Source organism: Coenobita brevimanus, chromosome 8 (genome assembly GCF_032717465.1).
Source record: "Coenobita brevimanus isolate Jiangsu-jjx chromosome 8, ASM3271746v2, whole genome shotgun sequence".
Taxonomy (NCBI): Eukaryota; Metazoa; Arthropoda; class Malacostraca; order Decapoda; family Coenobitidae; genus Coenobita; species Coenobita brevimanus.
In genome coordinates this window covers 38814306-38829024 of record NC_136961.1, presented here as the reverse complement: position 1 = coordinate 38829024, position 14719 = coordinate 38814306, and positions in this window count along the sequence as shown.

Here is a 14719-nt window from a genome sequence, read left to right as displayed (position 1 = left end):
CACACAGACAAACTGAAAACAATACCATCTTCGCTATCAAGGCTGGTAAATATACGATTTTCAGAATAATGATAAGTATACGACCTTAAAAATAGGTCAAGATATTTATATTTGGCAAAAGGGGACAAGATACCCTAGGTTACCCTACGGTACCTTCATGTATATCATAAAGATCGAAGAAGACGAAAATGTAAAGAAAAATAATAATACTGACGAAAACAAGAAGCTTCGCCATATATATGGCGAAGCTTAATAATAATAATAGTAATAATAATAATAATAATAATAATAAATAATTAATACTTATCTTCACGAGATACAAATACTGAGACAATTTTTTAGCTGGAGGGATTAGATATAGTCTTCAGAAACTCCTTCACAATGAAACATCTTTCTGTACTTGGAAAAAAATCGTATGGAGGCTACAAAAATCTATCTATCTATTGCCAGATGCGTTATGGCCGCAAGGGGTAGCCACAAACAAATCGCCTCCACGTTGCTGTCCTTTGCAATTTGGCTGCCCTCATTTCAACTCACACTTTTCCCTCACAAATCTCTCCACTCCATCCACAGGGCAGTACTCCCGAAATGGATGGCAAGATGGTGACAGGGAGAGCTGGAGCTCCCATTTCGCCAGCCCTCAGGACCTGGTCCTGACCATCTTCCTTTGCTGAACATTTTCAATGCTTTCACTTACACAGAGAATAGGCCAGCATACTCTCATAACACCTCTGCCTTCAACTGACTACACCACAGTACATGCACATTAGATATCACGCCTTCTATTTTCATTCCCCATTAGCAATGGCCGCTGCATTAACATCAACAAATGTGGTGGTATCTCGGATTGCCACCATCGGCAGGGTAGGGCTGGCAGCACAGGATCCTCCTGGTCGCTATCAAGCGACTGAGCCAACAGCGACTATTGCAAACAAAGTTCATGCTTGTCAGTGGAGAAGCACAGGTTCGGCCCTTTGCTTCACCAATATCCGTGGTCTTAGTACCAATTTGAATTCAGCTCACTTTTTTCTTCACCCAGTATCCCCTCTAGCCCTGTTCCTCACAAAATCCCAAATCTCTCCCTTTATTGAACTATCCCACTTTTGTTCTGGTTACCGTCTCCTCACAACTTCCGTAACAAGGGTGGCACCTGTTATATCAATTATGAATTTGCAGTTGACACTGCTTTGAACTTCAACTAATTTTGACAGTTCACTGTATAAACTAAATAATCTAAATATTACCAAATATATCTGTGTTGTCCATTGTTCCCACAATGCATCTTCAAAACCCAGTGTATTTGACTCCACATCCTCACAGTTCACTAACCTTAACTTCACCCTTAGCACTGATATTACCATTTTGGGTGAGTTTAATGTACATACTGTAGAATGCTTATCATATTCTGCCAAGACTGATGATACATGTCTAGAATGCGAGCTGTTTGCTGAATCGTTTAATCTCATGCAGTTAGTAAGGCAACCAACCAGAATACCAGATAATCCTGACCATAATGCCTGTCTTTTTGATCTATTCCTGACAGACAATCCAGATCAATACAGGATAGAAGTACTGTCACCACTTGGATCCTCTGACCACAGTCTCATCAAAGCCTTATTAGTCGGATCTCTCAAACCTCCCCATTCTGAACCTGTCAGGGTGATCCAATGGCACTTTGATAGGGCAGACTGAGATGGAATCAGAAATTATCTTGCTGACATTCCATGAAAGTCTATCTTCTCTAGTAACATCAGTTCTACCTTGTCCAACATTAATGACTTAATACAAGTTGATATAGAATTGTTCATATCAAGTCAACAGTTCATTTAAAGATCGAACTCCCCAAAGTGGTTAGATAGCAATTATGCCAGAGCAACGGGCCTAAAGTCATTAGCATATAACTATTGCCAATTATATAAAAAAAAATCTGAATCACACAGTCAGTTTAAAATTGCTAAAAACCATGCAAAAGCAGTTAAAAATCTCACTAAATCAAACTTTCTTCACAACCAGGCAACCAAACTACCAAACAATCCTAATGACAGTAGAATATTCTGGTCAACTCTCAAGTCTTTCAATAATAACTTTAACAGGCCGTCACCCATTCTCCCAATAAAATCTTTAGATGACAACACTACAAGCGTCCCCCAGTCGTAAAGCGAATATCTTTGTCAGTACACTTGCCAGAAATTCGACATTAGACGAAGTCAGCCAGAACGTCCCAGTACTAAAACTTGACTCTCCGGATAATGCTCCACTTAAAATACATACTAGATAGGTAAAATGCATCTTAGACAATTTACCAACCAACAAAGCTCGAAGGCCAGATGGCATTCCTCCAGGTGTTTTGAAAAAGTGCTCCCAGAACTTGCTTCTGCTCTAGCTAAATTATTCAGACCTGCATACGTACGCATACTTCTTCTTTCCCTAATTCTTGGAAAGAAGCCAATATCCACCTAATTTCGAAGAAAGGAAGTTCCTCTGACCCCTCTGATTACAGACCAATAGCTATCATGTCTTCTCTTGGTAAAGTATTTGAAATTGTAATGAATAAGCACATAGTTAAACATCTTGAATCCAACAACATAATTAGTGATAGAATGGACTTTGCCACGAAAGATTCACTAATGATATACTCAGTCTCATGACTCACACCAACCATCAGTCAATTGACCACCACGGAGAAACTTATGCATTAGCCCTTGATATTTCTAATGCTTTTGACAGAGTGTGGCACTGCTCCCTGCTAGCCAAACTCCTTTACAGTACTATGGACTAACGTCTTTGGTTCCCCTGATTTCCTCATATCTCAGCGACAGAAAGATAAGAGTTAAAGTAAATTTATATATTCCAATTTCAACTCAATTAATGCCAGCGTGCCACAAGGATCAGTTCTGGTTTCAAACCTATTCTTAATTCTTATAAATGATCTCTTATCTGTCACCCATAATCCCACACATTTATGTGCGGATGACTCAACACTTCACAGTTCATTCACACTTAAACACCTATTCACAAAGTTTATCATCTCTAACTCACAACTCTCCCCCTGTGGAAGGGAGGATAGAATACTTCCCCATATTCCCTCTTGTCGTAAGAGGCGACTAAAAGGGACACTTTCATCTACAGTCTTTTTGCTATCCCTCCTTTCCTTGTACTTTGTCTATCCTAACCCTCTGCATTTTATTTTCTTTTAGTTAATTTCCTCTCTCCACTGGCTGGTTCCTGCGAGCCACTGGCATTGGCTCCAGGGTAAAATATTTTTCTGCCTAAGATATCTCGATGAACTCTGGTTATGACGCAATGGCCCTCAGTTCCGTGCAGCCCTTAAGTGGGCAGGGGTTCTAAGAATCCCACGGTGTAGGAATAAGTTTATACCTGTACATCCAAAAAGAACCATAAGAATAGGAAATTGGAATGTTCGAACTCTCAATCAGGCTGGCAAAATAGAAGAACTTATTTCAGTGTTCAAGGAATACAATATAGATAATTGTGCTCTTACAGAAACAAGGTTGCTTGTAGTTGATAAAATGAATTTGGAAGATGGTATTACTCTATTGGTTTCTAGAATTAGGTTGATGGAAATCATTACCAAGGAATAGGCTTACTGTTGAGTAGAGATGCTTGCAAGGCACTATGTGAGTTTGAACCAATAAATGTGCAATAAAAATGCTCGTTAAAAATCTGACAATGGTAATATTAGTCTGGTGGAAGGGTACGCTCCAACAAGTGAGGCAGCTGATGAAATGACGGATGGCTTTTATGAGAAGCTGCAGGATGTAGTGAAAAGAGTGGCAAGACGTGTTAGTTTGCACTGATGATTTTAATGCGATTGTTGGTAGTAGTAGGGATGGCTTTGAAGATTGTATGGGTAAGGAGGGTGTTGGTATAAGAAACGAAAATGGGGCGCGATTTGGAAACTTTTGTTTGGCAAATGACCTTACCATTGGTGGAACTATCTTTGAGCATAGAAAAATACATAAAACTAATTGGATTTCACCATGTGGTAAATATTGTAACCCGATCGACCACATTGCAATTAGCAGAAGGCATAGGAGTTATTTGCAAGATGATTGTGTGAGAAGGTGGGCAGATATAGGTTGTGATCATCAACTTGTTGTGTCAAAGATTAAAATAAACCTCAAGAGAAACGTCAATAGTAATTGTACAGTTGGTAATAAATATGATTTTGATGAGCTGAGAAATGATGAGAAAACGAAGGAAAAGTTTTGGTGGGAATGTAGGAACAGGTTTCTAGTCCTGCAGATTTTGATGGAATCTGAAGACAAAGATATTAATCAAATGTGGAGAGAGGTAAAAGAGGTCTTGCATGAGAGTGCTAAAGTTACTATTAAGAAAATGGGAATAACGAAAAGGAATAAGTGGATGTGAGATGAAACATGGAATGCAATTCAGGAAAGGAAAGAGGCGAAGTTAAGAAGTGAAGAACAACATGCTGATGTCCAGGTAGCTGAAGTACTTAGAGCAAAGTACTGGAGTTTACATTCTGAAGTAAAAAGACTCGTTAGACGTGATAAGAGGAAGTTATATGAAGAAAAGGCAACAGAGACAGAAATTAAGTTACGTAAAAATGACAGTCAGCGCACAAGAACAGCGCATCAGGCCATAAAGGAGTTAACTGGGACTGAAAAGAGAAAGAAGGAAATACCTGTACGAGATAGAAATGGTAACTTGTTGACCAAAGCTTTGGGTATAAAAGGAAGGTGGGAAGAACATTTTGAATCTGTTCTAAATAGACCAATCCCAACTGAAGAGGACATTTTGCCAGCCGAGAGAGCTTTGCAGATAGAAACAGGGGATATAACCTTGGGAGAGGTAGCAAAAACTATAAAGGAATTAAAGAATTTTAAGGTCCCGGGAGAGGATGTAATAATTCCTGAAATGCTTAGAGTGGAAAATGATGAGTTGATGAATGCGCTTTTGAAACTTTTTAATGTGGCTTGGAAATTGGTAGAATTCCAGAAGAGTGAAAAAATGGAGTGATTATAAATAATACCAAAAAAAGGGAGATTTAAGTGTGTGTGGAAATTGGAGGGGGATAACTTTGACACCTGTAGTTGCAAGTCTTTTCCAAAATCTTGTTGAACAAAAGAGAGCCAGTAATTGATAAAACTTTAAGAGAAGAACAAGCTGGATTTAGAAAGGGTAATGATCATATTTTTATTGTAAGGCATCTAATGCCACAAGCTAATGAGATGAAAATGCCACTTAGTATGTTTTGTGGATTTTGAAAAGGCGTTTGACAGTGTTTCACGTGGAGCTATGTTGAAAATTATGAGATTGTATGGTATACCAGAAAAGTTTGTAAATATTATTGGAAGCCTGCATGAAGGTACATTATGTAAGGTAATGGTGGGTGGTTCTTTGAGTAATCCATTTGAAGTCAGGTCAGGAGTTATTCCAGGAGGAGTTCTTTCGCCTTTGCTGTTTGTTTTGGTTATGGAGTAAGTTATGAGAAAGGTTGTAAGGAGAACAAGTGCAGGAATTAACTGGGAAGAAAATAAGGGGCTGATGGATTTGGACTCTTCTGATGATATTGTACTGATTTGAGGAAGTATTTACGATATGCAGAGGGTGTTTGATTGTCTGGTGGAGGAAGGAGAAAAAGTGGGATTGGTCATAAATTGTGGAAAGACTGAAATTATTAATATGAACGTGGAGAACCATATCGATTGTGTAATAGGGTACAATGTGGTGAAGAATGTAGAAAATTTTAAATATCTGGGAACGACTGTACCATCTAAGGGATCATTAAACAATGAAATTGAAGAGAGGATTAGACAGGCTTCGCGGGCTGTTGGAATGTTGAAATCTGTTTGGAATAATAATATGTTTTCGGTACACACTGAAGTAAAAATTTACAAGTCCATGGTTAGACCAATTTTAATTTCTGGGCATGAGTCATGGTACAGTACAATTGCAACCGATCAGAAAGTATTAGGATTTGAGAATACTGCAAAATACTGAGAAGGATACTTGGGGTAAAGTGGCAAGACAGAGTTACAAATGAAAGAGTAAGGGATTATACGTAGAGGATGGAAGTAATGCGAGTATAAGTGGCTGGGGAATGGCTGGGAGAAGGAGGGAGGTGAGAAGACAGGAAGAAATCAGTAGGATAGAAGTTGTGGAAGCAATGAAGAAAGTTAAATCGGGGAAAGCCCTAGGAATTGATGGAGTGTGTGGTGAAATGCTGAAGCATGGGGGAGAGATAGTAGTAGAATGGATGTGGAAGATGTGCAGATTGGCCTGGGAGGAAGGTAGAGTCCCGGAGGATTGGAAGTCAGGTATAATTATTCCCTTGTACAAAGGAAAAGGGGAAAAAGAAGTGTGTGGTAATCATAGGGGCATATGTCTTCTTAGTATAATAGGAAAAGTGTATGGTAGGATACTTATTGACAGAGTTAGAGAAAGAAGAGAAAAATTATTTGGAGAAGAACAGGGAGGCTTTAGGAAGGGAAGAGGTTGTGTAGATCAGATATTCATTCTTAGATCTTTAGTGGAAAAGTTTCTAGAGAAGGGAAAGAAGTTGTATGCGGCTTTCATGGATTTGGAGAAAGCATATGACAGGGTGGATAGACAAGGATTGTGGAAAGTGTTAAGAATATATGGAATAGATGAGAAGTTGTTGAATGCTGTGAAGAGTATGTACGATGGTGCAAAGGCTGCAGTGCATGTGGATGGTGAACTAAGTGATTTTTTCTCTTTGAAAGTTGGTTTGAAACAGGGATGTGTCATGTCTCCATGGTTGTTCAATCTGTACATGGAATAGATGAGAAGTTGTTGAATGCTGTGAAGAGTATGTACGATGGTGCAAAGGCTGCAGTGCATGTGGATGGTGAACTAAGTGATTTTTTCTCTTTGAAAGTTGGTTTGAAACAGGGATGTGTCATGTCTCCATGGTTGTTCAATCTGTACATGGATGGGGTAATAAAAAAGGTACAAGGTAGGGTAGTGGATGTTGGAGTGGCCCTGGTGAGAGAGGATAGTGTTTGGAAACTCCCTGTACTGTTGTTTGCAGATGATACTGTGTTGTTGAGTGAAGACGATGGGGAGCTGCAAGGCTTGGTGGATGAGTTTGAGAGAGTGTGTAAGAAACGGAATCTAAAGGTGAATGTAGGGAAGAGTAAAGTGATGGTCTTTGAGAGAGGTGAAGTCAGTGAATGTACAGCGAGGTTGGATGGTGAGGAATTGGAAAATGTGAGTACGTTTAAGTACTTGGGTAGTGTGATGAGTAAGGATGGAGGTTTGGAGGGTGAAGTGCTTGAAAGGGTACAGCAGGGAAGAAAGGTTGCTGGTTCTTTGAAAGCAGTGATAAGAAACAGGGAAGTGAGCATGGGAGTGAAAAAGTTACCACATGACAGTATTGTGATACCAACTCTAACGTACGGAAGTGAAGCTTGGACGTTGTTGGAAGGACACAAGTCAAGAGTGAGAGCAGTGGAAATGAGTTTTTTAAGAGGAGCATGTGGAGTCACATGGAGAGACAGGCTGAAGAATGAGGATATAAAGGAGCGTTGTGGTGTTGATGTGGATGCGATAGGAAGCGTTATGAAGAACACACTGAGGTGGTTTGGCCATGTGGAGAGGATGGAGGGTGAAAGACTGACGAAGAGAGTGTATGTGAGTGAGGTGGAGGGGGGAAGAGGGAGGGGGAGGCCGAGGATGAAATGGAGGGATGGGGTGGAGAGGTATATGAGAGAAGGGTGTGTGAATTGGGAGCAGGGCAGTGAAATGGAGGGGGACAGGGCGACTTGGAGGCGATTTGTTTGTGGCCACCCCAAACGGGATTGAGGCGTCTGGCAATATATAGATAGATAGGAACTAGTTGATGAATATGTGACACTGTCTCGCTGGAAATAGCTGGGGCACATATATAAAAAAGAAGGCAGTTTAATACAGGATGTGCCAGAGTGGACTACTAGAGGAAGAAGAGGCAGAGGTAGTTCAAGGGAAACCTGGTTGGGACCTGAAGGAGATGGCAAGAGACAAATATTGGTGGAGAGGGTTCATTGAGGCCCTATGCATCCCCTGGGCTGCCACAGGAAATGACTGATTGACTGAACTCACAACTCAATAGATCCATCTCCATAAATCAAGACTACTCTAGGATCACTGAATGGGGAGAAAATAACCTTGTCTCACTGAATGCCAGTAAAACCAAATATATGCAATTTACCATTAGACAAATATTGCCAGATTCCCATGTTACAATTTGTGTTTCTAATATTCCTATCTCTAAAAATATTGAAATTCTCAGTGTTTTGCTTGACAATGGTCTCATCTGAACCTCTCATTTCATTTCACTTACTAAAACTGCCTCAAAGAAACTTGGATTATTGCACAGATTTCGGAGCTTCTTCACTGACGAGCAGTTACATTTAGTTTATAAGAGTCATGTGCACTCCCAGCTGGAATACTGTTCACCCTTGTGGAATGGATGTGGAAAGCCTGCACTAAAACAACTAGACAAAATTCAAAATTCCGAACAAAGCTGTTAGAGTAATTAATAACCCTTCTATTATAAATAAACTACCTCCAATACAAGTAAGAAGGAATGTTGCCTCCCTTGCATTATTGTACAGATTCTTTTATGGAAAATGCTCAAAGTTGCATCCATTATGCCACCTCTCCATGCCTTCCCCTATGCTACACCGGCATCTGGCAGCACTCATGACTGGAATGTCACATCGTCATGTTGCAGAACTTCTGCCTATCAGAAATCTTTTATTCCCCGAACTGCATCTTTGAAACTCCCTTTCCAAGAGTTGTTTTCCCCCCGAACTTCAACCTTCAGCTGTTCAAGTCCAACTTTTACATACTTTTAATGAATGGAGAACACCAGTAATCTTGTGTATGGATTTCTTTTAATTAATGTTTTTCCTTCCTTTGTTCTCTAAAAAAAAAATAATAATAATAAATAAAATAATTTCCACTGCTCCCGGTCTTGACTTGTATCCTTCCAGTAGGGTTCAAGCTTCACTTCCGAATACAAGAGTGGGGATCATAATATTGTTATGCAGCGACTTTATTTTTTACTTCTGTACTCACTTTCCTGTTCCATATCACTGCTTATAATGAACCAGCAAACATTCTTCGTTGTGTTACCCTTTCAAGCACTTCCTTCTCTAAACTTCCATCATTACTCATGACAGGGCCTAAGTGCCTGAATGCACTCACATTCTCCATTTCCTTATCATCCAGTCTCACTGAGCATTCTGTGACTTCATTTTATTTCAAAGACCATAACCTTACACTCTACATTTACTTTCAGATTCCGTTCTTTACATACGCTCCCAAACCCATTCACCAAGCCTAGGATTTCACATTCATCCTCACTTAATATAGTTGTCACGGGGTTTTTAAATTAAATGCAATTATTAAACGATAATGTTCAATAATATTGAAGAGCAGGGACAATGAATTGTCTTGCTAAATCAAGCAATGATTACTTTAAGCTGGCTTGCTTCGCACGATTCTCTAAGAACGAGAATTTATAAACTTTCTCAACAGTACACAGCAGAGCCTAATTCCTCACAATGAAATTGCTGTTTATTAGTACTGTTAGCCTCTGGAGAAAGTGACTTCACCCCTGACAATAAATAACTAATTCTATTAATAATATCAGGTTCTTGCTGATGCGTAACTCCTAGAAGGCACAACGGATTTTAAGCTTAATACAAGACTGGCCTAAGTACCAGTTATGAATAGCAAAACGTTTATGCAAGCTAGGAGCTATAAGGGAAATAAGCTTAATTGTGGAGAAATGAAACACGAGTTTACATTACATTAAGCTCAAGAAAAAGAACTGTTAAATTTATTGATTACAAAGAAATAAATTTAACGTTACATCTCAAAATGAATTCAAATAATGAGATCGCACTCACTCACTCACTCAAAAGCTAAATTCTTATGCCTAGAAAAAACAACAACGTGCAGCGCAGCCGGCCAGCATGTGAGGAAACAGCACACTTAACTAAACTCTTAAACCTAGGAAAATACGAAAAGGAAATACTGGTCAACGAATGTAGTGTATCACCAAAGAAGGGTGGGAGCCTGGAGAACTGTAGTCTAGTGGAGTCTGGGTGCTAGCTGACCTCTCACTCTCTCACTGCTGGAGCACAGAACCTCACTCCGTCACGACAGACACTTGACTGCCCATTCAAATACGATGCATGTGGTAGGACGCACAGGCCACCGGAAGAAGACGTGGCCAACGGTCGAGGCAAGCAGGGGCGAACAATAAAGAAACAATAATATCGCTCGGTAGAGCACTTAATGACGTGCATTAGATCGGTCACTTTTGAAACAGTGACGAATGTTTTGAAAAAAGTATACCACCGAAATGGAGAGAGAAACGGTTGACTGAACAATACACAGTGAGTTTTCCACTAATAGTTCGTGGTTTCTCACAAAAGGAAAATGTCGCGAATTTGATTCGTGACAATAGTATCATCAGTAAACCACAGAAGAGATAATTTCCACGCCCTACATTCTCTTATTACAGACAATCCAACATTCAGTGCCCTACCCAGTATATCTTTTGTTACTCAGTCTACTCGTATATACAAATTGAACAACCACGGAGATATGACACACCCCTGCTCCAATCTAACACTCAGAAAAAACAATCATTTCATTATCCATGCGCACTGTAGCCTTGCGCCATCATCCACACTCTTCTTGGCACTTGGGAAGTTCCCATCTACTCCTTATATTTTTATTACTTTACAGATTCCTTGTCTATTCACTCTCTCATATGCCTCCTCTAGATCCATGAAAATATCACGAAGCTTCTTTCCCTTCTCTAGATACCTTTCCACTTAACATCTTAGAACAAAATAGTATCTGATTTACGCAGCCTTTTCCCTTCCTGAATCCCCCCTCTTCTTCTCCAACTAATTTCACGGTTATTACTCTAACTCTCTTGATACGTATCGTACCATATATTGGACTGAGTAAACAAACAGCCCTACGATTGTCGCACACTTCTCTTTCCCTTTTTCTATGTATAGGGTACTATGTCAGTAGTGGCGGTCAAGTGTAGACGTGTTCCTTTGAGCTTTGATATTTTCAGAGATTTGACGTATTTTCAGTCATTTAATTAATTACACAGTGCGAAAAATACTAGTGTGAGGTCTAAAAATAGCAACATATATAATCTTGTGAGAAAAGCTTCATATTGTTTTTTATCAAAGCATGAATAATAAATGGTGAGGATGTGTGGACGTGAGGTGGATGAAGGTGTCAAACCCAATGGTAAACAAAGAGGAGATTTCAATTGCGGGACCTGCAGAGGTATAGTTAAGAATAAGGATGAAGCACTGGAGTGTAATCTTTGTGGAATGTGGCACCATATTGAACGTGAGAATGTAGGAAAAGATGTATATGATTTCTCGAAGAGTAATGCAGTGGACTCTATTCACTGGTATTGTAACAAGTGCAGTTTGATAACAGTCAAGATACTCTCGCATGTAGCAGCGTACTCTAAGAGACAGGATGATATAGAAACTAGGTTAAGAGCATTAGAGAAGGTTCAGCGAATAAATTTTAGATAGTAATGAGGGAATTAAATGAGGTAAAATCAAAAGCTAACACAGCAGAAGACCCAGAGAATAAATATGAGGATGCTGTGAAAAAAATTAATGAAATCAAAGTAAAAGTTTTCACTGAGACCTTATCAGATCTGGAGACTTACAGGGATGAATTAAAGAGAGAAGCAGAAAAAATTCAGCAACATGTTAGTGATTATCAAACTACTGAGAATGACCTGATAAATGAGACTGTAATCCAAATACAGAATAGGATTGACAGCAAGAACAACTTCGTCATTTATGGAGTGCCAGAACAAGTAAAGGAAAACCTCAACCTGTCCTCGATCTGACAAGATCAAGCAGGACAAAGCGATTTTCCAGGAGGTATATGAGGAATTTAGTACAGAAGCCTTTGAAGATGATGTAAATGACATAAAAATACAACAAGGTGGCAGAACCAAATATAGAAAGGAATTAAAGCCTATGGGGAGACTAATATTGATTACCCTAAGGGAAGGAATAAAACACAAGGTGCTGAAAAATGCCTATAAGTTGAAGGTTGCAAAAAGTGGAATAATAAAAAAGGTGATAATCTCTCAAGACAAGAGTAAGGAAGAAAGACAAAAAACAAGGAACTAAGAGAGGAAGCTAGAAATAAAAATTAAAATATTAGGGAAATTGAGTCGCAAAATTTTTGTGTGGTGAGGGTGGAACCGTGGGACAGACATCTGGTGAGGGTAAAAAGGAGGGAAAGGACAGAAGGAAAAGAAGGGACCAAGATAAGAATCAGAGCAAGAACTGCAGTGGAAGAAGCCAAGAGAGCTGCAAAGGCCAGAGAGATATCTGGAGCAGAGGATGGGATAAGGACACCCACGTATCGGAACAAGGGGCAATTACCGCCACGAAGAATGGGAAGAGAGTCATGATGAGGAAAGAAAAACCCCTAGTGGAATCGGTGAATCAGGTTTAAAGGTGACCCAGACCTATCAGAATAGTGTAAATAAATTCATTATAATGTTTAGTAATGTGGATGTTTTTCTCATGATAAGCTTAATGAACTAAAAGCCAGAATATTGGAAAGCAAGGCTGATCCACATGTTATTGCTCTACAGGAAAATAGACAGAAAAATTATAGATTAAAAGAATGTCAGTAGAATATAATCTTCATGGTTATGAGATGATTAATAAGAATGCCATAAAGGCACAGAAAGGAAGAGGATTGTTTATATATGTATGTAAAGATGTAACTTTCACTGTGATAATCTTGAAACAACAGGACTATGAATATATGTGTATAGAAATGAAATGGGTGAAAGAATCCATATTAGTATACAGGAGTTCAAGTAATAACAGAGTAGCGAGTGACAAACTTTTTGCAGTGCTGCAGGAGATAAATAACCATAAAATTAAGCACAAAATAATATTGGGGGATTTTAATTCACCAAATATCAATTGGAAAAACAGCACCACGGCAGCAGGAGTTAAATGCCTGGAACACAAATTTACAGAAACAGTGAGGAATTGTTTTTTGACCCAGCATATTAAGAGTTCACACGACTGAGAGGTGGGAATAATGTAAGTGGCATAGACTCGCTGTTTAGTAGTGAGGAGGGAAATGCGGACGACATAGAATTGAAGTCCCTTAGGTAGGAGTGATCATGCATGTATAACTTTCACATGCACAACTGATTTATAAGAAAGGTCACATAAAAAATATGTGTACCGGTATGAAAAGGCAGATTTCGAGGTGATGAGGAAAAAGCTGAGTATAAATTGGATGGACTATTTTGGTGGTAGTAATGTCGAAGAAATGTGAAAAATGTTTAAGGATAAACTCGAGGAAGTGATATTGGAATGTATCCCAGTGAGAGAATTTAAGGACTGTGCAGCGTCAAAAAAAAAAAAAAAAAAAAAAAAAAAAAAAAAGACTAACAAAGAATTCGCCATTAATAGAAGATAGTGGACAAAAATTAGGAGAAAGAAAAGGCTCTGGTTCCGAAAGCAACAAATCAAACATAGGTTAGTACAAGCAAATGAAGAAGCTGTCACCGACAGAGTATCAAGAAGTGGAGGAAGAATATAGACACAACAACAATCAGGTCAGACGTGAAACGAGGAAAGGGGTGAAAAATAAGGAAAGGGATATTGCTAAATATATGAAAAATAATCCCAAAATATTTTGGATATTTGTACAGGAAAAGTTAACAAGCAGGGCAGGTATCCCTGAATTATATACCAAGAACTCAGGTAAAGTGAAGTTAAAGTCAAACAAAGAAAAGGTAGATGTCTTAGCAAAGTATTTCAGTGAGATGTACACAAAGGAACCTGAAGGGGAAGTGCCACACCATCCAACAAAGGAGGTACCAGAATTGTCTTCAGTAGAGTTTCCGCTGGCACATATAAAATGTCATTACAAACTTTGAAAAGGAATAAATTCCCAGGACCATACGGACTGCACCCAAAAATTGTTAAGGAAGGATGTGACCAGCTTGCTGAGCCCCTGAAATTATTATTTGAGCATTCGTACAATACCAGTCAATTACCACAGGATTGGAAAATTGCATACCGGTATGTAACAGCTATCCTCAAACAGGGAGATCGCTGCAACCTTGGGAACTACCAACCAGTGAGTATGACAAGTGTGATCTGCAAGTTAATGGAGTCATTAATTAGAAAAAAATCATGAACCATATGAAGACGAATTATTTAGTTAAAGACAGTTAGGCTTTTTGCCAGGAAGGTCAACAACTCTTCAGCTTATCAGTGTGATGCACCAGTGGATTCAGATGCTAGAGGAAGGTGATGCAGTGGATGTGGCATACTGTGATTTTATGAAGGCTTTCGACAAAGTGCCACACAGAAGATTACTTGAAAAAATTAGAAGTTACAGAGTGAGAAAGAAAAATGTTTGAATTGGATCAAGGCCTTTTTGAAATGGAGACAACAATGTGTCATTGTGGACAGTCATAAATCTGTGTGGCAGGAGGTTAAAGCGGAGTTCCTCACAGGTCATTCTAGGACCAGTGCTGTTTGTCCTGTATATTAATGACTTTCCGGAGGTAAATGAGAATGATAGTGAGTTATACTTGTATGCAGACGATACAATGGTTCACAGGCATTTTAGGAACCAGATAGACACCATAAAGGTGCAAGAGGATTTATCTGCT